Source organism: Mustela erminea, chromosome 21, assembly GCF_009829155.1.
Source record: "Mustela erminea isolate mMusErm1 chromosome 21, mMusErm1.Pri, whole genome shotgun sequence".
Classification (NCBI taxonomy): domain Eukaryota; kingdom Metazoa; phylum Chordata; class Mammalia; order Carnivora; family Mustelidae; genus Mustela; species Mustela erminea.
This window is the reverse complement of record NC_045634.1, coordinates 22,186,892-22,207,711: the sequence shown is the minus strand read 5'-3', so window position 1 is coordinate 22,207,711 and position 20,820 is coordinate 22,186,892. Positions and strand designations below refer to the sequence as shown.

At 43.2% G+C, this 20,820-nt stretch overlaps 1 non-coding gene across 1 annotated transcript; it reads left to right on the top strand.

Moving 5' to 3' along the window:
- The first annotated feature begins 820 nt into the window (after positions 1–820).
- On the top strand, positions 821–927 carry LOC116582066. Its single transcript, XR_004282365.1, has one exon. It is a non-coding gene; the product is annotated as a U6 spliceosomal RNA (small nuclear RNA).
- The last annotated feature ends 19,893 nt before the right edge of the window (positions 928–20,820 follow it).

Genomic DNA, 20,820 nt, shown 5'->3' with positions numbered 1-20,820 from the left:
AACTGAATTCTCAAGTGCGTTTTATTTCTTCCTGAGAGACGCACATGAGGATAAGTGGATGACTGTTAGCTTCGGGGCTGCACCAGAAAATTCCAGGTGACAGCAACATAAATAATAAGGGAGGTCTTCTCACGAGTCCAGGCTTCCCTCTCAACCCATTCTGCCAAGCTCCTCTGACACGGACAAGACTTTGTGGATGTGAGCCAGAGAGGCAGCCAAGGTTGTACTGGAAGGACAACCAGAAGCTTACAATCAGAAGACCTAGTTAAAGACCTAGAGAGCCACCAAGTAGCCATGGGATCTTGGACATGTCTCTGACTTCTTAAGATTGCTTATCTGCATACTCAATAATTCTTCAAGGTCCCTTCCATGGTTTAAGTCACATCTATGGGAGTACATGAGACCGTTGTCCCACCACTACAAAATTACTGGAGGTGACTCCTCAACTTCAGGGTCATTTTTCTAATTGCCCTGAACCGCACACAGGTTCTGGCCTGGTTCTCCTTGTGACTAACTGCCTCGGTCACACAGGGGCCTAAGGAAATGGGATTTGGTGGGGCCGTGACACTTTTCCTCTTACCCATACATGGTCTGAAGGAACCAGCCTCTCTGACTCATGTCTCCTCAGCAGCAGAGTCTAACAGCTAATGAACCAACGCACGTGGTCACTGGCCTTCAAGGATTTTAACCTAGTGTTATTTTTAAACTCAAGCGAAAAGAACTAAATGTTCAAGTTCTTAAGTGGACGGGTTGGAGGAGTGATACATTTTCTGTGCGAGGGTGATGTCTTGTAAAAATTCAACGTAGTTAAAGGAAAGCAGTGCTCGCTTCGGCAGCACATATACTAAAATTGGAACGATACAGAGAAGATTAGCATGGCCCCTGCGCAAGGATGACACGCAAATTCGTGAAGCGTTCCATATTAAAAAAAAAAAAAAAAAAAAAAAAAAAAAGGAAAGCAGCAAATCTGGCTTCATCAGTAATATTTACACCCGGGGACATCTGTAGAATGCTGTGCTTGAAACCTGTGTTTTTGAAACATGGGCTGAAACAGACTATAATGTGAGCCATTTCTGAGGCTAAACTCCCCAAATGGAATCTAAAAGAGATTTGTGTTGCTTTGTTTGGATTGTAGAATGTAGATGCTAAGAGGGACCATGTCAGTAAACCCACCCGAGTTTTGACATCTTGTACCATCTAGTGCTGTGAACATTCTGGAACAGTGCACCTTTCATGCTTGATTCTTTTGCACTCATACACTGAGGCCATGGTGGTGGTGGAAGTTGGACCATTCTGGAAAGCAATTAGGAATATCTATCAAAGCCATCAGTGTATCCAAATTTTATCCCATCCTGAAGATCTACCCTAGCTTTGCAGAAATACGGCCAAAGCTATATATGTAAGAATATTGAGCAAAAAAAATTGGTAAAGAAAAACTAAAAGGTTCACTATTTGCAGATGACATGATATTATATCCAGAAAACCCAAGACTCCACCCAAAAACTTCTAGAACTGGTAATTAAATTCAGCAAAATCGCAGGATACAAAATCAATCTACAGAAATCTGTTGCATTTCTATACACCAATAATGAAGCAGCAAAAAGAGAAATTGAGAAAATGGTCCCATTTACGATTGCAACCAGAGTAATAAGACATCTAAGAATAAATCTAACCAAAGAGATGAAAGACCCTGTACTGTGAAAACTATCAAATACTGGTGGAAGAAATTGAAGATGACACAATGGAATGGAAAGACATTCCACGTTCATGGATTGGAAGAAAATCTGTTGTTAAAGTGTCTAGATTAGGGGTGCCTGGGTGGCTCAGTGGGTTAAAGCCTCTGCCTTCCCCTCAAGTCATGATCATAGGGTCCTGGAATGGAGCTCCGCATCGGGCTCTCTGCTCAGCAGGGAACCTGTTTCCCCCTCTCCCTCTGCCTGCCTCTCTGCCTACTTGTGCTCTCTGTCAAATAAATAAATAAAATATTTTTTTAAAAATGTCTATATTATCCAAAGCAATCTACAGATTTAACACAATCCCTATCAAAATACCAAGAGCAGTTTTCACAGAGCCAGAACAAACAATCTTAAAATTTGTGTGGAACCATGAAAGACCCCCAAATAGCCAAAGCAATCTTGAAAAAGAAAGCAAAGCTGGAAGCATCATAGCTCCAGACGTCAAGTTATATCACAAAGCTGTAGTGATCAACACAGTATGGCTCTGGCACAAAAATAGACACATGGAGCAGTAGAACATAATAGAAAAATCCACAATTATATGGTCGATTAATCTTTGACAAAGCAGGAAAGAATATCCAGTGGGGAAAAAGATAGTCTCTTCAACAAATGGTGTTGGAAAAACTGGACAGCCACATGCAAAAAATGAAACCGGACCATTTTCTTATTCCATATGCAAAAATATATCAAAATAAATTGAAAATGGAAGAAAGACCTAAATGTGAGACCCAAAATCATCAAAATCCTAGAAGTGAGCATAAGCAATAACTTCTCTGACATGCAATGTAAAAAGATGGTAAAAATCTTTTGATTAAAATAAAATCTTTTGCTTGAAAAAAATGAACAAAATCAAATATACCTGATAAACTGCAAGGAGATATTTGCAACATTTATCACAGATTAAGGGGTAATGTCCCCAATATATTAAGAACTGTTTAAAATTGAGGGAGAGAAGACCAAAATTAGATAAAATAAATAAATAAATAAAAGATTGTTTACATACAAAAAAGATCCCAAAATAGCTTGAACACATGAAAAATATTTGCTCCCTTAAAAGAAAAAATTCAACCCCACCCACAATTAGGGAAATACAAGTTATAACTTCACTGAAATGCCAATTCTCACCTACCAGATTGGTGAAAATTAAAAGTATGACAATATACTCAATTCGGGAAATTGTGGGAAATAGGCAGGCTGATGCATTGCTGGTGGGAATGGAAACCAGTAGAGTGCCTAGGAGGGGATTCTGGCAATATCTACTAACCACATTATCTAATTTAAATTACCTTTTGGGGTGCCTGCGGGGCTCAGTCAGTTAAGCATCTGACTCTTGGCCCCACCTCAGGTCATGATCTCCCACTTGTGATCAAGCCCGGGGGTGGGTTCTCCATTCAGCTGGGAGTCCTCTTGAGTTTCTCTCCCTCTGCTTCTCCCCCTGCTTGTGCGTGCGCACGCTCTCTCTCAAATACATAAATCTTTTGAAAAAACTAGCAACCAAACAACAACAACAACAACAACAACAAAAAGCTATAATTTGACCCAGCAATTGCACTTCTAAGAATTTATCCTGCAGATAAACTCCAGCAAAATGAAAGTACGGATACGCGAGGTTATGCACCGCAGCGTTGCGTAAAATATCGTAAACAGCCCAAGGGTCTGTATACAAGAGGGTTTGAATAAACCGTGAGATATATCCACACAATGGGGTACCGTGCTACTATAAAAGAAGAATGAAAATCTCACGATGGACTGATCCGGAATAATTTTCAAGATATACTGTTGCGTGACAAAGCTGGGTGCCAAGGAGTCTCTATTTTTTACTACTTTTTGTGTAACAAAGAAATGGGAAAGGAGAACATATTCATATATCTGTTCATTTGTGTCAGAAGAATCATAGGAAGGTTAGCCCAGAAATAAATGAGATTGGTCACCTGTAGGGAGGTGGGGGGAACGGAGTAGAAGGGACGAAGGGGGTCGCACTTTTCTGAAGAAGCTTCACACACTGAAAGAAGAAATAAATAACTAGACGAACACATTAGTGAATAGAATTCACTGGAATGTGGGATAAAAACTGCAAATAGGCCATGAGCAGAAACAAATAATCCTAATGGTATTTAAGACAAACGACAACCCTACAGAAAGGGAGCATAGGGAATCAATTAAGTAATTTTTGAACATAGTAATTTGATTTTATACCCTCAGGCTGAAGACAAAAACTATTGAAATTATTGTAGTTAGTGGGGGTTTGGGTCCCCCCCCACCCCACAGTGGTATATGTTAGCAATTCTGAGACTACGTTATGGAGACTCTTAGATTGAACAAATAATGGGATTCAGGTTTTTCACCATCAGAGAATAAAATTACAAATACACGAAAGGAGAAGCCTAGAATGTACGCTGTGGGGTTGTATTGGAATTGGAGGTGTTAGTGTAAATACGGATATAAATACACAGATTCAGAAATGAACACGACTCTCAGGACACATAGACCTGGTTCTGTTTGCTGAGAATGTCTGTAACAATGGCACCCCAGGAACAATGAACACCTTTAGGGCCCATGGTTTTTAAGTGGCTGGTTTTTAAATGTCATTCTCCACGGAAAGGACCTAGAGTACTTGGAGGACTGGCTGATTCCAGGGCGAGAGCTTCTTACTATGCAGATAAGTAAGGACGTCTGCGAGCAATGTTGGCCACATCCCAGAAAGACATTGGAGCCAGATGGAAGGGGCGCCCACAGACCAAGGCAACCAACGTGAGCATCAGAATAGACACTAAAATGAGAATCCAAGAGCACTGATATTGAATAAATAAGTGAATAAGTAAACAAATGGGGAAGAGGGAAAGCATTTCCTCACAGGAGAATGTAAGCTAGTAAATAAGGAACAATGGAATTAGAGAATTATCAGTATTTATAGCCACCACAATGATGATCGATTCAAGCCAAAATCAGCCAAGATGGTAAAAATAGTAGGTAAAAGTAACACAAGAACCATGGGATATTTACACAGTATTAAAGTTCTAACCCCACAAGATAGTTTTTAATTACAAAGGGTAAAATAGTATCATTTACAGTAGAACATGCTGGCAGAGCCCCACCTCAACCGACCAGCCACCAGTAATGTGCCACACCCTGGCATCCGATGGCCCGAGGACAGCACCGCCTCGATGCTGTGCGGTTCCTGCTGAAGACAGAGACACGTGGATCTAATTACGAGGAAACAGCAATAAACTTCAAACTGTCTTACAGGATAACTGGCTCATACCTTCAAAAATGTCCAGCAAGGGGGCACCTGGGTGGCTCAGTGGGTTAAAGTCTCTGCCTTTGGCTCAGGTCATGATCCCAGGATCCTGGGATCGAGCCCCGTATCGGGCTCTCCGCTCGGTGGAGAGCCTGCTTCCTCCTCTCTCTCTCTGCCTGACTCTCTGCCTACTTGTGATCTCTCTCTCTGTGTGTCAAATAAATAAATAAAATCTTTATTTTTTAAAAAAAAAAAAGTGGCACCTGGCGACTCACTGGGTTAAAGCCTCTATCTTCGGCTCAGGTCATGATCCTAGGGTGCTGGGATCGAGCCCCACATCAGGCTCTCTGCTCAGCAGGGAGCCTGCTTCCTGTCCCCTCTATCTGCCTGCCTCTCTGCCTGCTTGTGATCTCTGTCTGTCAAATAAATAAATAAAATCTTCAAAAAAAATGTCCAGCAAGAAAAACTTCAAGAGCCAGCAAGAAAGGCTAAAGAACAGCCCACGTTAGACCCCCCAAGAGACTAAATTCTTTCAACTGATGTGGGACTGGATCCTGGGTGGGATTTTTTTTTTCTTCTGCCAAAAGAGCAATGAGACAACTGGTGAAATTCGGTAGAGTATATAATATTGTGGTATTGCCGTTCATTTTCCAATTTTGTGGAGTCTGGTGGGGGGATACATATGCCCCCCCCCCCGATACATAAGACTGGTCTTGTTTTTAGGAAATACATGCGGGAGTATTCAGAAGCCAAGGAACAGTTTGTAATTTTCCATCCGACGACTCAGAAAAATATAACACATATGTGAGGACGGAGATAGAAGGCAAATATGATAAGACGTTAATATTTAGGGAATCTGGGTGAAGAGTAAACTGGAATTCTTGGTACTACTTTTGAAAATTTTCTGTAAGCCTGAAACTGTTTCAAAATAAGTGGGAGAGCTAGTGAGGGGGAAAAAGAAAAAATGTCTTTCTCTTTCCCTCCCTTCCTGTCTCCCTCCCTTCTTCTCTTTTTCCGTCTCTCTCCCCCATCCCCCTCTCTCTCCACACAAACACACAGGAACACGTCTGAAAAAAATGTTGCCAAAGTGCAAATCGTGTTTATATCTAGATGGTGGGACATTACATTCAAAATAAATTTTCTTGCAAAGGAGGCAAAGGTGAAAATAAACTAATGGGACTATAGTGATCTAAAAAGCTTCCGCACAGAACAAAAAACCATCAACAAAATGAAAAGGCAACCTACGGGTGAGAGAAAATATTGGCAAATTATACATCTGATGAGGGGTTAGTATCCCAAATAATGAAGAACTCATGCAATTTAATAGTGAAAAAAAAAAAACAAACAAAAAAAAAACAGCAGTCTGGCTAAAAATGGGCAGAGGATCTGAACAGGCATTTTTCCAGAAGACAGAGGGCCAACAGATACCTGAAAAGATAACCAACGTCATTTGTCATCAGGGAAATGCAAATCCAAACCACAAAGAGAGATGACCTCACCTGTTAGAATGGTTAGGACCCAAAAAAGGCAAGAAATAACAAGTGTTGGCAAGGACTGGAGAGAAGGCCATCTTGTGCACTGTTGGTGGGAATGAATGAAAGCAGTCACTATGAAAAAGCCGTAGGGAGGCTCCTCAAAACTTTAAAAAAGAGAACTGCCATACGTTCCCGTAATTCCACTTCTGGGTATTTATCCAAAGGGAATGAAAACACCAACTCAAAATGAGATCTGCCCATGTTCATTGCAGTATTTTTGCAATAGCCAAGACACAGAAGCCATCGAAGTGTCCACTGATAGATGAATGGATAAAGAAAATGTGGCTTATGGGACGCCTGGGTGTCTCAGTGGGTTAAAGCCTCTGCCTTTGGCTCAGGTCATGACCCTAGGGTCCTGGGATGGAGCCCTGCATCGGGCTCTCTGCTCAGCAGGGAGCCTGCTTCCTCCTCTCTCTCTGCCTGCCTCTCTGCCTACTTGTGATCTCTGTCTGTCAAATAAATAAATAAAATCTTAAAAAAAAAAAAGAAAAAAAATGTAGCTTATGGACACAAAAGAATATTATTGTGCCTTAAAGAGGAAGGAAATCCTGCCCTTCGTGACAACACGGATGGACCTTTGAGGGCATCGAGAAAGACAAATACTGTATGTTCTCACTTAGATGTGGAATCTGAAAAACAACGAAACTTCCAGAAACAGAAGGTTCGTTTCCCCAGAATCGGGGAAATGGGGCCATGTTGGTCAAAGGGCACAAACTTCTGGTTATAAAGGTCAGTTCTGCAATCTATGGTACAGCATGGTACCTACAGGTAGCAACACTCTAATGTATACTCAGAAGTTGCTAAGAGAGTAGATCTTGTATGTTCTGGTAATTACATGGGATGAAGGATGAGCTAGCGACCCTAACTGTGGTAAACATTTTACAACCTGTACTTGCATCAGATCAAGTAAGCTGTCCTGTTAATACACCTTACACTTACACTATGCTGTCTGTCAACTGTACCTCCATAAAGCTGGGGGAAAAGAAAAGAAAATTCATCTTCTTTATGCTTTTATATTTTATACCTAGGCAACCACAGGCATGTGTCTGTTTTTCTTACATACACTTATTTAAGTTTTTCAAAAGTGCCATCAAGGGCTGTCCCCCTTGATGTGACGATGGCACCTTGTCAGTTCAGCTGTCTTGTCCTTATCACTACTCTCCTCTTGCCTGGTTACACCCATCTGGGCCCTCCCAGCAGCTGTGGCAGGGCCAAAATAGTTCTGAACGGGATGGTGACAATAAGACAGCTGTAGTCTCAAATGTCTTCGAGTGTCCCATGTTTGTCCCCCGAGGCCATGCACATATCATATAACAGAAGGAATCCTAAGAATGTGCATACTCTGGTGCAGAAACACCCTGTCATTTTCTGGGGGTATGAGAGTACCAGAGCGATGAACTTGGACTTGTCTGCGCTGTTAAAGAGTCATTGTTGTTGTTGTTGTTTAAAGCAAATTGTTATTTATTACAGATTTATAGAACCTGCCTGCTTAATCTTTGCATATCTTGGAAAAGCATTCTTTTTCCTTTAGTGATAGTTTTAAATATAAATTTTAAAACAGCATTTCTCACAATATGGGGCAAAAATCGTAAAGAGCCATGAAAGAAGAGTTTGGATACTGAATCAAAAAAAGGGTGAGGGACTGGGCGTGAGTAGAGTAGAACACTGGGCAGTCTGAACTTGAAAGTCTGGATGAATGCAGTGGGTTTGACCGTCTCTGACCCATGTAGTTAACAGCTTTCCAGTGTCTGCTGGTTGGAGGTGACTCTGGTGATTCACTGAGTTTTCCTCTGTCTCCAAGCAGCAAAGCATTAAGACCTCGGGATCTCAGAGGGTAGGCAGTACTCTGACATTCTCCAGAACTTCCAGAAAGGGCTTTTCACAACTAGGTGCAAGCGGACATCCTCAATTTCTTATCATGCAAAATTCAGTCCTAATGGATCAAGCTCCTCACTTCACCAAGCTGGGTCTTTCATTTAATTTCTGATTTTGGAGGAGAATCACATATCTGATCATTCTTAATTCTTGTCATTCCTTTCTGTCACTATGAGAGATCATTCCCTAAATTTATTCTCGAAGGCTGCTGCCATTCAGATATAAAGAAGAATCCTTAATCCCTCATTAGAGGCTTCTGACATGGAGTTTCTATGACCCCAATTTTTGAGCAACCTCTCTGTTTGACTCTGACAATTTAAAATACACTGTTGGGTTAAATGGCATGCTTTTGGGAAAACCCAACCGATATTCTGAAGTTTATGAAATATTTAAGAAATCTGGATACAAGCCTTTAGTACTAAGCCCTGTACCTTTAAACTTACTTCCCAAATATTAAGAACGGAATGTATGTCAGTAAACATGTATTATTCTGGACTGAAATTTGACATTGTGTTTAGTCTCTTTCCAGAAAATAAATTTAAATCACTATGTAAAATTAAACGCAAAAATGTGGGATGCCTGGGTGGCTCAGTCATTAAGCATCTGCCTTCAGCTCAGGTCAGGATCCCAGGGTCCTGGAATCAAGCCCAGCATCAAGCTTTTGCTCAGTAGGGAGCCTGCCCCTCCCTCTGCTTTCCACCCGGCTTGTGTGCATTCTCTCTCTCTCTCTCTCAAATAAATAAATAAAATCTTTGAATAAAAATGCAAAAATGTAACAAGATTGATAGATATTCCTAGGGTTGTAAAATTCGAGGGTATTTCTGCTCTTTGCATCATTATGACTTTCGCTGCAGCCCTGCCCTTAATCTCCAACACATGGAGCTCTGTCAGGTGCCTTACACGTGCAGGAATTCATTGAGTCGTTACAATGGCCTTACGGTGGGGTAGGGGACCATAACCTCCTTTTTATAGATTAATAGGCACCAGAGTCAGTAGCTGAAGGTACAGAGCTAGCAGGGGGCAGAGCCCAATCCTGGCTGCAGAGCACGAGTTTTTAGCTGCTGCATTTTGCTGTGTCTGAGCTATTATCAGACGCACCTGGTAACGCCCCTCCCCTCTTCCTGTGTAGCCTCCCCTCTTCCTCGCGCACCGCTGTCGGGTGAATGTTCGCAACCAGCTCTCTGAAGAGCCGATCTGGAGCATTTGCCAGTTTCCGGGGCCAATTACCAAGTGGCCAATTTCACGTGACAAAAGGCACTCCCCAACATCTAGTATTTATACCATTTTATAGTATCCTTTCGCTACGAGAGATGGGTATAACCTCAAGCGCACAGAACGTGGGAACACGTAATAAAAGAATTAGGACCCAAGACATTTTGAGTGTTCCTTGCCTTTGTTCTAAATATAATCTAGTTCATTGTAAATTTATGTAATCTGATTCTAATTTTAAAAAATTTAGCGATTGGCTCTCATGAGTCCGGTCTATCAGAGTGTAAAATTGGGAGAAGGATGAAATTAAGGTGTTGGGTTACAGTCTCAGGGGTGTCTGACTCTGAGCCCTCCTTCAGGCAAATTTCCGTTTCCCAACCTTCTTTTCTTTGCGGACAACAGCCGAAGGAGGGGTTTGCCCGGGACTGCTGAGCGTTCAGGTTCTGCTGCGCCACCTGGTGGTTACAACGAGCAATTGCTAGATTCTCTGCTGCTGTCCTGCACTCTTCCTTCAGGACCTTCTCCTGACCTTCCTCACCCACCGCCTTCCCAGCCATTAATTCACCAGGCTTCCGGCGGGTAACTTGACTCTTTTAGTTTACAATCTCCTATATGAAGGGCCCCAAGATAAATTCGTAGACGTGGGGTCGAAAAGCACTTGACTAACAAATAAGCAGGGTTTTTTGGTCCTTCTCTGGGATTACCCCACCCCCCACTTCAGAGGACTAGAGACCATCTCCAGGCTTGGCTTATCAATATTCATCAGAATAGTGAACGTTCTGAGAAGTACCCCGAAGTTCTTGTCACTATTTTCTAAGTGGATTACAGGGTCCTCAGCAAATAGGTGTTCACATATTCCACTTTGGTGGCCCATGGTTCCAAAAGTTGAAGGCATGACCCTGACCTCCATTCCATTATCCTGCCCTTTCCACCACAGACCCTGTCTCAGTACCTAATTTTAAGATACTGGAAAACAAATGTCATCCGATAGAGATGATCCCGAGGCTACCTTTTGGTTGTGAAAATCCCATCATGGATCTCTTCAGTGTATGCAATGAAGTACTAACCTTATATGGTGGCAGTGGGGGGAGGGTCCTCTCTAGTCTTTCCATCTTTTCGTTTTTGTATTTCCCACTTAGTATTAATTTATTCACACAACAAATATCTCTTGAGCATAAACATGTGTTGGCCTCTGGGCTAGGAGATGCGGAAATAAAGAAGAAGGCATAGATCCCGCCCTAAGGGCTCCCCAGGGTTGTGACGGAGGCAAAGGAAGCCATTTGGAAGCATTAGGCAAAGCGGGATTCTGTGGCGGCCAGCGACACGAGCAACTGAGTCCAAGCAGAAGGGCGGGCTTCTCGGGGGAGCATGCAAACTGATGCTGACGTCTGTGTAGAATTTGGACTGAGGGAGACTCTAGGGTCAAGTACATCAAAGATGAGATGCCAGACTGGGAGCATTTTCAGCAGAACCACTGGGGCCCTTAGGCTGCAGGAAGAACGGCGTGTTCACCAGCGATAACGTCAGAAACCACGCCGGGAACAGGTCTTGATGCTCTTGATTACGGTGCAGGAAACATGGACTTCATCCAGGCGTAATAAAACATTAACCTTTCAACGTTTTTAAGTGAAGAAAAAAGAGAGCCAGATCCATGATTAGAGAAGCTATCTGTCCAAGCTTTGTTGGACACATCTGCCAAATGTGGGCTTCTTTTCCTCTTGGGCACATAGGGCATTCAAGCTCCTCCCCTAATAAAGATAAGGACTTGGACATTTTTAACCAAAAGATAAAGAACATTGCTCACTACTCTAGCCACTTCTGGAAGGCTCTGTGCTATGGAATGGACAACTATTCCCTCATTAAAAGAGGAAGAAAAGCTAATTTGAGTATAGGGAAAACAAAATACTAAAAAGAAAGCATCCCAGTTAAAAAGAAGGAGGAGGTGAGAGGGCAGAGGAAGGGGGCAGGGGGAGAGGGGAGGAGGAACAGGAAGAGAAGAATCAGAGACCACCCGTACGGAGGGGGGGCTTCCGACAGCCCATGTAAGAGGTGGCAGGACTTGAACTAGGGCCGCGGGAATGGATAAAAGAAACTTGCAGAGGGAGAACTGAGGGTTTTATTTTTATGGAGTTTGGGGAGCTAGAGAATTAAACAAGCTTCAGAGAGCGTTTCTAGAAAGTGTAATGGCACAACATCACAAAAGACTTACATGTTCCTACCCACTGATCTAGTGATTTTACTTCTAGAAGTCTATCTCAAGATGATCACAAGTGAACATAAAACATGAGTATCATATGCTTATCACAGTATTGGTATAGCAGAAGATAACTAGAAGCAACCAGAAGAGATCTATATATTTTGATATATCCAGAAGAAGGGATACATAGGTTAGGTTTCTCAAGAATATTTAATGACAGGGTTAAAAGCTTCTGTAGATAGAATCACGTTAAATTTTCAAATAAGTCAGGATTCACAGCACATAGTATGGTTCCAATTCTGTAAAAACAATAATAACAACCCCCCAAACCCTGAAAACTCTCCATATATACAAAAAAGGAAGGAAAGAAAAGCAAGAAAATACTGTGACTGTCTCTGAACAATAAGATTGCAGATCGATTCTTCTTTATACTTTTATCAGGCTTTCTAAAATTGTGTATAATTAATCTATGTTATTCTAAAAAACAAAAAATAATAACTAACAAAATACAAAAAAGAAATAACTAAAACTTCTGGCCTAAGTTACATGCAGAAAGTCTTGTGAAATACTTAGATTTGAGGGGCACCTGGCAGACTCAGCAACTCCTGATCTTGGGGTTGTGAGTTCGAGACACATGCAGGGTGTAGAAATGGCTTAAATCAATAAAACTTTTTAAAAATTTATATTTGAATACCATTTATTACAAAAACACAATGGCTTTATAAAACTGATGTACAAATTCAAGATCAGTAAGAAAAAATATCCCTTTTTCAATTACAAAGTTCAGCATAGTTGATGTGATTAAACTTTAAGTTAACTTAATGAGCTTCCAGCAGTTAGGGCAAAAAAAAGAAAAAAACAGGGTCAACACATTTTTGTTACAGTGTGTTGCATCTCATGCCAGACCAGCAAGGGAAATACTATATTTCTAAGCACAGCTTTCTAAATTAAATTCCTTAAAAAGGCTTACGGTGCAGGAGACAGAGTGACAGAGACATCAGTGTGCTCTATAACAATGTAATAAACTGATGTGAGGGCATCATATATACATGTGTTCATAACTTTTACAAAGTCTTCAGACATGAGATGAAATTCAGTAAAGGCAGCGGTGGGCTAAAGATACAGCTAAGTACATGCCCTCTGGTGCTTCAGCTAGATAAAAAAATAGAAACTAGATGGTCAAGAGAATATTCTCCAACTTTACTGTGCCTAGGAAACACAAGGCTTGCTCGTTAAGGAAAAACAGGTCTCTCTTCCTAGATTCCAGGTCAGTTGCCCGGGGTGAAGTCTAGAAATGCTTATTTTAAACATATTAAATAAACACCCGGGTCATATTGGATGCAGGTGACCCCGGAAGTCCATTTGGAGAAACATAGACCCTACAGAAGTGCATCATTGCCAAGTCCCTTCACATCTCGCCTAACTAAGCGCTTCTCTTAGCATGCTGTACTCTTAGCAAGATCTTGTAGTCCTGGAGTTCCGAATCAGTAGTCTTCGAACGGAGATATGCATAGCCCTGACCTTGCACGGAAACTTTAGAAGCGCTTCTCGCAAGGTGGTTTTCAGACATTTGCTTACAGGTAAATCACTTTCCCTTTGTCCTCTTATCTAAAATCCTTCTGCATTGAAGGTGCGAGGCCACCAGGGGGCGTCTCTTCCCCAAATGCCCTTTTCCTCACTCCCCACCCTCTCAATCCCCACTCCCTGCCAGGGCCCCCAAGCCTGTTCATTGCCCTGGAGAGCGAAACTCTCTGCGGTAACGGGCAGAAGAACAGGTTTGTGTGGGTGAATGATGGACTCCAATGTCCGGGTAACAGATGCTTTTGCAAATCAGGAGCAAAATGAAAGGAGAGATTTGTCCGCTGACAGATGATTGGCAATGATGATAGGATAGACCATGGTGAAGTTCTCCGTGTATCATTACAGAGGAATTCAAACACGTGGATAACACTTTGGTAACAACACACCTGGCATTTCCACTTATTTATGTGAATGACCTCTTTGCTTAAGTCTTTTTCTGTTTTTAAATATTTTATTTTTGAGTAATCTTATACCCAACGTGGGCTCTGACTCACCACTCAGAGATTAAGAGTCTATCCCTCTATGGACTGAGCCAGCCAGGCATCCCTCGATGAAGTCTTTTTTTTTTTTTTTAAAGATTTTATTTATTTATTTGATAGAAAGAAATCACAAGTAGTCGGAGAGGCAGGCAGAGAGAGAGAGAGGGAAGCAGGCTCCCCACTGAGCAGAGAGCCCAATGCGGGACTCGATCCCAGGACCCTGAGATCATGACCTGAGCCGAAAGCAGCGGCTTAACCCACTGAGCCATCCAGGCGCCCCTCGATGAAGTCTTTAATAAGGAAAAATAAGAAGAGATTGGATGCTGAACCTTAATTTTGTTCGAACTAATTTTGATCTATGGATACACAAAGTTAGCGATAAAAGAGCCACATTCAATTAAGTAAATGATGTCTTTCCAATGCCTCTTCACTTCTTATGTTGACTATCACAATTTGAAAGATACTGATGTTGCTTTGTTTAAAATTATTGTACTACTACTTGTAAAGATAATCAATCCAAAGGAAAAGAAGCGTAGCGCTTAGGGTTCTATGATGACAGGCAACCAAAAAAAAAAAAAATGCAATTTTATATTTAGATACATGTATTTTGATGGCCAAGAAACATGAAGCATGGTTGGAAAAAAGACGTGTGAGCTTTAAAAAGTGTTGCCAAAGGATACAATTCTGCAAGAAATGAAATGGCGTGGAGGAGAAAAAGAAGTAATGTCAAATGTCTTACTATGAGAGGAGCTCATGCATATTTAAAATGAGTCGTGGTGATTATTAAATAGCTAGAGTGCTTGGATTCTATTGAATATATTAGAAGACTGAGAATTTTATCTCTAAATGTCAGCATTTACAAATACATCAGAAATGACATCTTTAGTAGCACCTGAACTGGGATGAGGAGATATCTGTATCAGCTTAACCAGGTGCAAGGAAGTGCCTAGTTTTTACCAGATTCTGTTTGAGAAGTGAAAAAGTTGGAGGTCATTCTTCGAATCATGCGCAACCCTAGAGTAGGTCTCTTCCTGGGAGGGCTTGGCTACAGCCTGAGCCTGGTGGGTAAGGAGGTGGGTATGGTGGAAATCTGCATGTATTTGCATAAGAATTTTGTTTTTATGTCGCATAGTACAGATCACCAAAAAAGCATCAGTTGTCCATATCCTAAGGACAGCATTAATAATTTCATTGTAGAATTAGAGGCTCTATGGGAGTTTTTCTCACGAGGTTTCTATTGATTCATTCCAACAAATGAACATATGCTTGTTGGGGCTCGTGGCCTTCTCACTATAATGTAAGAGACATAGTTTTTGCTGGAACATTTCTCACGCGTCTCTGCCCCTCACTCACCTCCTGGGATGACCTCAGTAACGCTTGGTAGACCCCCTGATTCGGAGCAGGAGGAAGGAGCTACAGGAGGGGCCTCCCCACAGCAAGTTACCGCTGCCTGCGGTCATCTGACGGATACTGATTGGTTACCGAGAATTCCGCCCCGTATTGGAACTGTGTGGTTGGAGTTTAAGGAATTGTGGCTGGAGATTGCACACTCGTCCACAGGAAGGTGATCGCCGGTGTCATGGGCCGTCTTAGGTTCTCCAAATCATTCGTCTGGGCTTCGGGCTTCCCTGCGCCAATAGAAAATGGAAATTCATTTAAAAGTCTGATCTTAAAAAAAAAAGTCTGATCTTAAGTAGGTTGTTGGGATTTTGATTTTTTTTCACACTCTCTCCTTTCTTTGTTTTTTGAAGACCATGTCCTTATTTTTTCAATTTCTGAATTCTTTTGTACCCAAGAGGGCAGTGCCTGCTGGCAGAGGGGATATCCTGCCGCCCCCTCCACCCCTTAATTCGCAGAATTATGCCTCACCATGAGCTGAAAAGATGTGAGGCACTTTGGATTTTAATTTTGGATTTTGGAAAATGATATGAACTGTCTGGTACTAGAAGCTGACTATGAGGAAAACCTCTGTTTCTCTCTCTCTGGGTGCCTCTCTCACTACGCCCACACAGCCCTTCGCTTCTGAGCTTCTGACACTTCTGGCCACCGAATGTGCACGTTCCTGCCCTGCTTCCTGCCATGATTCCCTGATTCATTTAGCTTTCACCTCCTCTTGTCTTCTAAAAAAACTATCTGAGGGGTCTATTTTCTTCTTTTAAAAAAAATATTGTATTTATTTATTTGAGACAGAGCATGAGCAGAGGGAGAGGGAGAAGCAGACTCCCCACTGAGCAGGCAGCCTGACAGGGGACGCGATCCCAGGACCCTGAGACCATGACCTGAGCCAAAGGCAGATGCTTAACCTACTGAGCCACCCAGGTGCCCTGAGAGATCTATTGTCAACACTAGTCCTGATTTTTAAAAATATATAGGCCATCAGATTTTTAATTTCCAAGGCTTTCCTTGTTCTTCGTTTGTTTTAAAGGTTTATCCTCATCTTGTTTCGTCAGATGCCGCGCTGGCTTATGTCTCTGACCATATTCAACATTTCCATGGAATTTTCTTTCACTCCCTGCATTCTCTCTCTGTTTCTTCTGAATTTCTGGCTTCTACTTGTTTATTTTTGTCTCTTTTACTTCATTTTTGCTTTTATGTTAGATCTTCTCCTGAAATACTCGGAAAGTTGTGTCCGGCTGTGTATGGGAGGGACTTTTTCCTGAGCTGATTGTCAGTTGCGTGTCTTCTGAGCACAGTGTCTGGTGGGCTTTGTGGTAGCATGGCTGGGAAGGGGCCTCGATGCTTTACTGCTTGGCTGGGTGACAATACCTCCCTGGAAGGATGCACCGTCAAGCCCAGCCTCCTCAACCAGGTCTGCAGGTGGACAGACCTTGAGCAGATGGTCCAGAGCCCAGCCCCACACTTGCTCCAAAGGTCCCAGGGATCTGAGTGCTCAGTCCCTGAATTTAAGCCAGGCCATGTCTATTTCCTATCAGTCCCGCAGGCTGCCCTCTTCATGAAGCCACCTCGGTCCTTTCTGCCGCTGGGTGAGTGTGGTCCTTGGCGAGGCTGGAGCAGAGTGGTGTTCCAGAGCTGAAGCAGGGTCAGAAGAGCCCCAGTCCTTGGCCTTGGCCTGGAGTAGTCTGGAGAGGAGACGCAGGGCGGCCAGTCAGCTGGCTCCTTGCAGGAGGAGGTCTGGGCTGTGCACCTCCAGGGCCCTCACACTTGGGGACCTTTGTCATTCAGAACTTTCTCATCCACCAGGCGCCTGGGTGGCTCAGTAGGTTAAAGCCTCTGCCTTTGGTTTGGGTCCCAGTGTCCTGGGATTGGGACCTGCATCGGTCTCTCTGCTCAGCGGGGAGCCTGCTTCCTCCTCTCTCTCTCTTCTCTCTGCCTACTTGTGATCTCTACCTGTCAAGTAAACAAATAAAATCTTTTTTTAAAAAAAAAAAACAACCAATTGAAAGAACTTTCTCATCTTGCCTCACTGCATTGTTCTTTTAGCCTGTACAGTCATTAGCGACCATCATCGTTAACCTTGATGGGGCATCTATGACAGCCAGCTAGTGCTTTATTTGCAAAAGAGAAACAGATTGCTCGGGTCTCAGACACAAGCCCTTCCCGTGAAGTTTATCAGTTATTTTTTCTATATGAATTCATACTTGGGCCCACACGCCATGGAGAGTCGAAACGCCATGTTAGCCAAGTCAGGTTTTCTGCTGTGAATTCCAGGGTTCTCACTGCTACCCCTCACCCCCACAGCATTGCATCTAAGTTCCACGGGGGTTCAGAGTCAAGGGGCGTGTGGGGGCATCTGGTGCCTCATCTGGCATCTTCTCCATTTGGGGGAAGGGATGCCTGGTCCTGCTGTCTCCCCGGATTCACGCAGGAGGTAAGATAGGGGCTACTTCCTGTCTTCAGATCTTCAGCTCCTCTGGGGGCATTTGTTATTTCAAGCCCTACGGTTAATGTGGGGACAAGGGATGTGGACTTAGAACCTCCTTCTCCTGGTCACCCTGTTGCATTTTCCTGTTTGCGTCCCCTCTGCTTCTCTCTGCCAAGCCAACGGGAGCATCTCTTCTGGGGTAGAAAACTGGGTCAGCAGTATTCTTCTAAAATCTATCACTAATGCCCGTGTCTTGGCTTTTGCGAAGCACTTTGCATATATTATCTCAATTGTGAGCTAATAAGGAGTTTATAATGTCTACACAGAGGCTCAGAGAGGTGAACTGCCTTGACCAAGGCCACACAGCCTACAGGTGTGGGGCTGGGTTTGAGACTTCAGAGCCTGGGCTCTTTCCGTTCCTTGAATTTCCCCTGGAATCATCAGTACTTTCTCCTTGAGGATAGGCTTTGCTTTCTCAAATAACTTTTAAGGATTTTAGAAACACAGGATCCAATAAATATTTACTCTGTAAAAGGGATTTAAATGAAGCTGGAGAGTTGTTACTTAGATGTAAGAAAACATAGTATCTGCCTTAAAAGGCAAAACACAGACGTGTCTGGGTTCACCTGCCTGGGGCCAACACTAAGACTTTGATCAGGAAGATCTTTTTTTGTTGTTTTTTAAAGATTTTATTTATTTATTTGACACAAAGAGAGCAAGAGATCACAAGCAGGCAGAGAGGGGGAAGCAGACTCCCTACTGAGCAGAGAGCCCGATGTGGGGCTCGATCCAAGGACCCTGAGATCATGACCCGAGCCAAAGGCAGAGGCTTAACCCTCTGAGTCACCCAGGTGCCCCATGATCAGAAAGATATTTAAGAGGAAAATAACCCAAGGTGGGGGCTTTGCCTGTCACTTGCCACAGGCAGGGGTTGAAGCAGGTGGCTTCTGGAAACTTCCAGCTGCAGGAGTGCACAGATGCTGAGCAGGTGCAAGACAACAGCCAAGCAATGGCTTTGCACACTTTAGAGGTACACGCAGAAAGAAGGGTTCTCTTGACTTTTCTCCTCCCAAAGGTGTAAGGATTTATATGTCCACGTGTGAATATAGAAACGTGGAGGAATAAATGTAATATTTGCACTATGCATCATCCTGCTAAGTGGGGGCTATCCTGAGGCACGTGGGGCAGGGAGAAGATAGAGTGAAGCCAAGCCAAGCAAAAGGCGGAAAACTGGGTGAAAGTGGAAAAAAGTAAGAAAATATAAACTCTGAAACCCATACCAATAAAAAGAAAGGTTTGTATTACCTTTGTAGTTTGGGGAAGCTATCAGACCGTTTTCATGAAGAAGGCATCTGAAGAAGGAAATGCGGTAATGGACTGGAGACAGATGGTGATGGATGATAGTGTACCACGCTGCGCCCCGCCCCGCCCCCGGACCCCACACGCCCCTGTTGGTGCAACCACCGCATTGTATCCTGGTTTGCTTTCTGTGGCCAACACAGCTCCAGGAACCTGCTGACATGAATGAACGGGGGACAGAAGGAAGGAAGGGCAGGGAGGGAAGAAGGAAGAAATGAAGGAAAAAGGAAAGAAGGAAGGAAAGAAAAAAGGGAGGGAGAGGGAAATGGCAATGTCGTTTACCGGAGGGGCAGCTCCCTGAGGCTAGGGCAGTCACCTCATATGGCCATTTTACTCATCTGACTCCTCCGATGAGTGAACTTAGCAATGTCATGCACCCAGTTGCTCCAGTTTCTTTTTAAGATTTATTTATTTATATGGGGAGGGGAGGGGTAGAGGGAGAGAATTTTCAAACAGACTCTGCACTGAATGAGGATGCCCTGGGGGGATTGATCTCTGGACTCAGGAGATCATGACCTGAGCTGAAACCAAGAGTCAGACACTTAACCCACTGAGCCACCCTGGCGCCCCACCCTAGGTTTTTTGAATGGGACATTTCTCTATAGATACCATCAGGAAAATAAAATATAGAAAAGCCTCATGGTGAAAGGACATTTTACCATTCGTGGGGGGGGGGTCATCCTGGTTGCTCAGCCATGGGGTGATCTTCCCAGGTACATGAGCGAATCAAACATGTCATACTTTCAAGAGCTGTTGACTCTGAAACCCAAGATTTGAGTTTGAACCTGGGGCTTATCATTTACTAGTTGTATTATTTTTTTTGGACAGGGAACTTGATTTTTCTGAACCTTGGTTTGTTTCCTTGTTTGTAAAGAAGGGGTAAGAGTAGCCATCTGATTGTGAGGAGCAGATGGGATGATGAATGGACGAGAGGTCTGGCTCAGAGGAAGCGGGAAATAGATGCTGGTGTTTCCTGTGAATTTTGTCATTCTTATTTCCATTGGGGGGGGGGGTTGGGGTGGGTGGGGTGTGGCCTCATCTCAACCTCTGGCTAACTCAGGAGGGGTAGTGTGGACTACGTGGAATTTCCAGGCTGAGAGTGTGTGGCCCTGGGAGTCTACACAGGGGTCATCTCAGGGCCTGGGAAGATGTTCCCGGTATGAATTAATTGTTCCATTTTCTCCCTGACACATAGATGTATGTCTGTAAGTCCTGGATACACACCATATTCACTGTGCAAGATGCAGCCCATACGGGTGTTTAAGGGACCATTGGGCAACTGTGAAACAGCACCAGAAGGCAAAGTGCTGTGCCCAGACTAGACTGTAGGTGGCAGCAGAAACTCAGACATGGAAAAAGGAGCCAGTCCCTAAAGCCTTCCTGGGAACTGCCCTGTAGGGGGTTCTCTACTTGCTTTTAGTAATTTATAAAAAAGACCCGGAAGTTTGTAACAGCCATAACTTTAGTAGATCTGACACACCATTTGAAGCTATCTTATCTTTTCTTCAGCATGAATGAAGATATCTGAGATCAGTAGTACAACTCCTCCAAATCATGCATTTGCGGTTCTTTATGTTAAAAAGAAAATCAGGAGGACATGAACAGACATTTCTGCAAAAAAGACATCCAGATGGCCAACAGACACATGAAAAAGTGCTCCACATCACTCAGCATCAGGGAAATACAAATCAAAACCACAATGAGATACCCCCTCATACCAGTCAGAATGGCTAAAATTAACAAGTCAGGAAATGACAGATGCTGGCGAGGATGCGGAGAAAGGGGGAC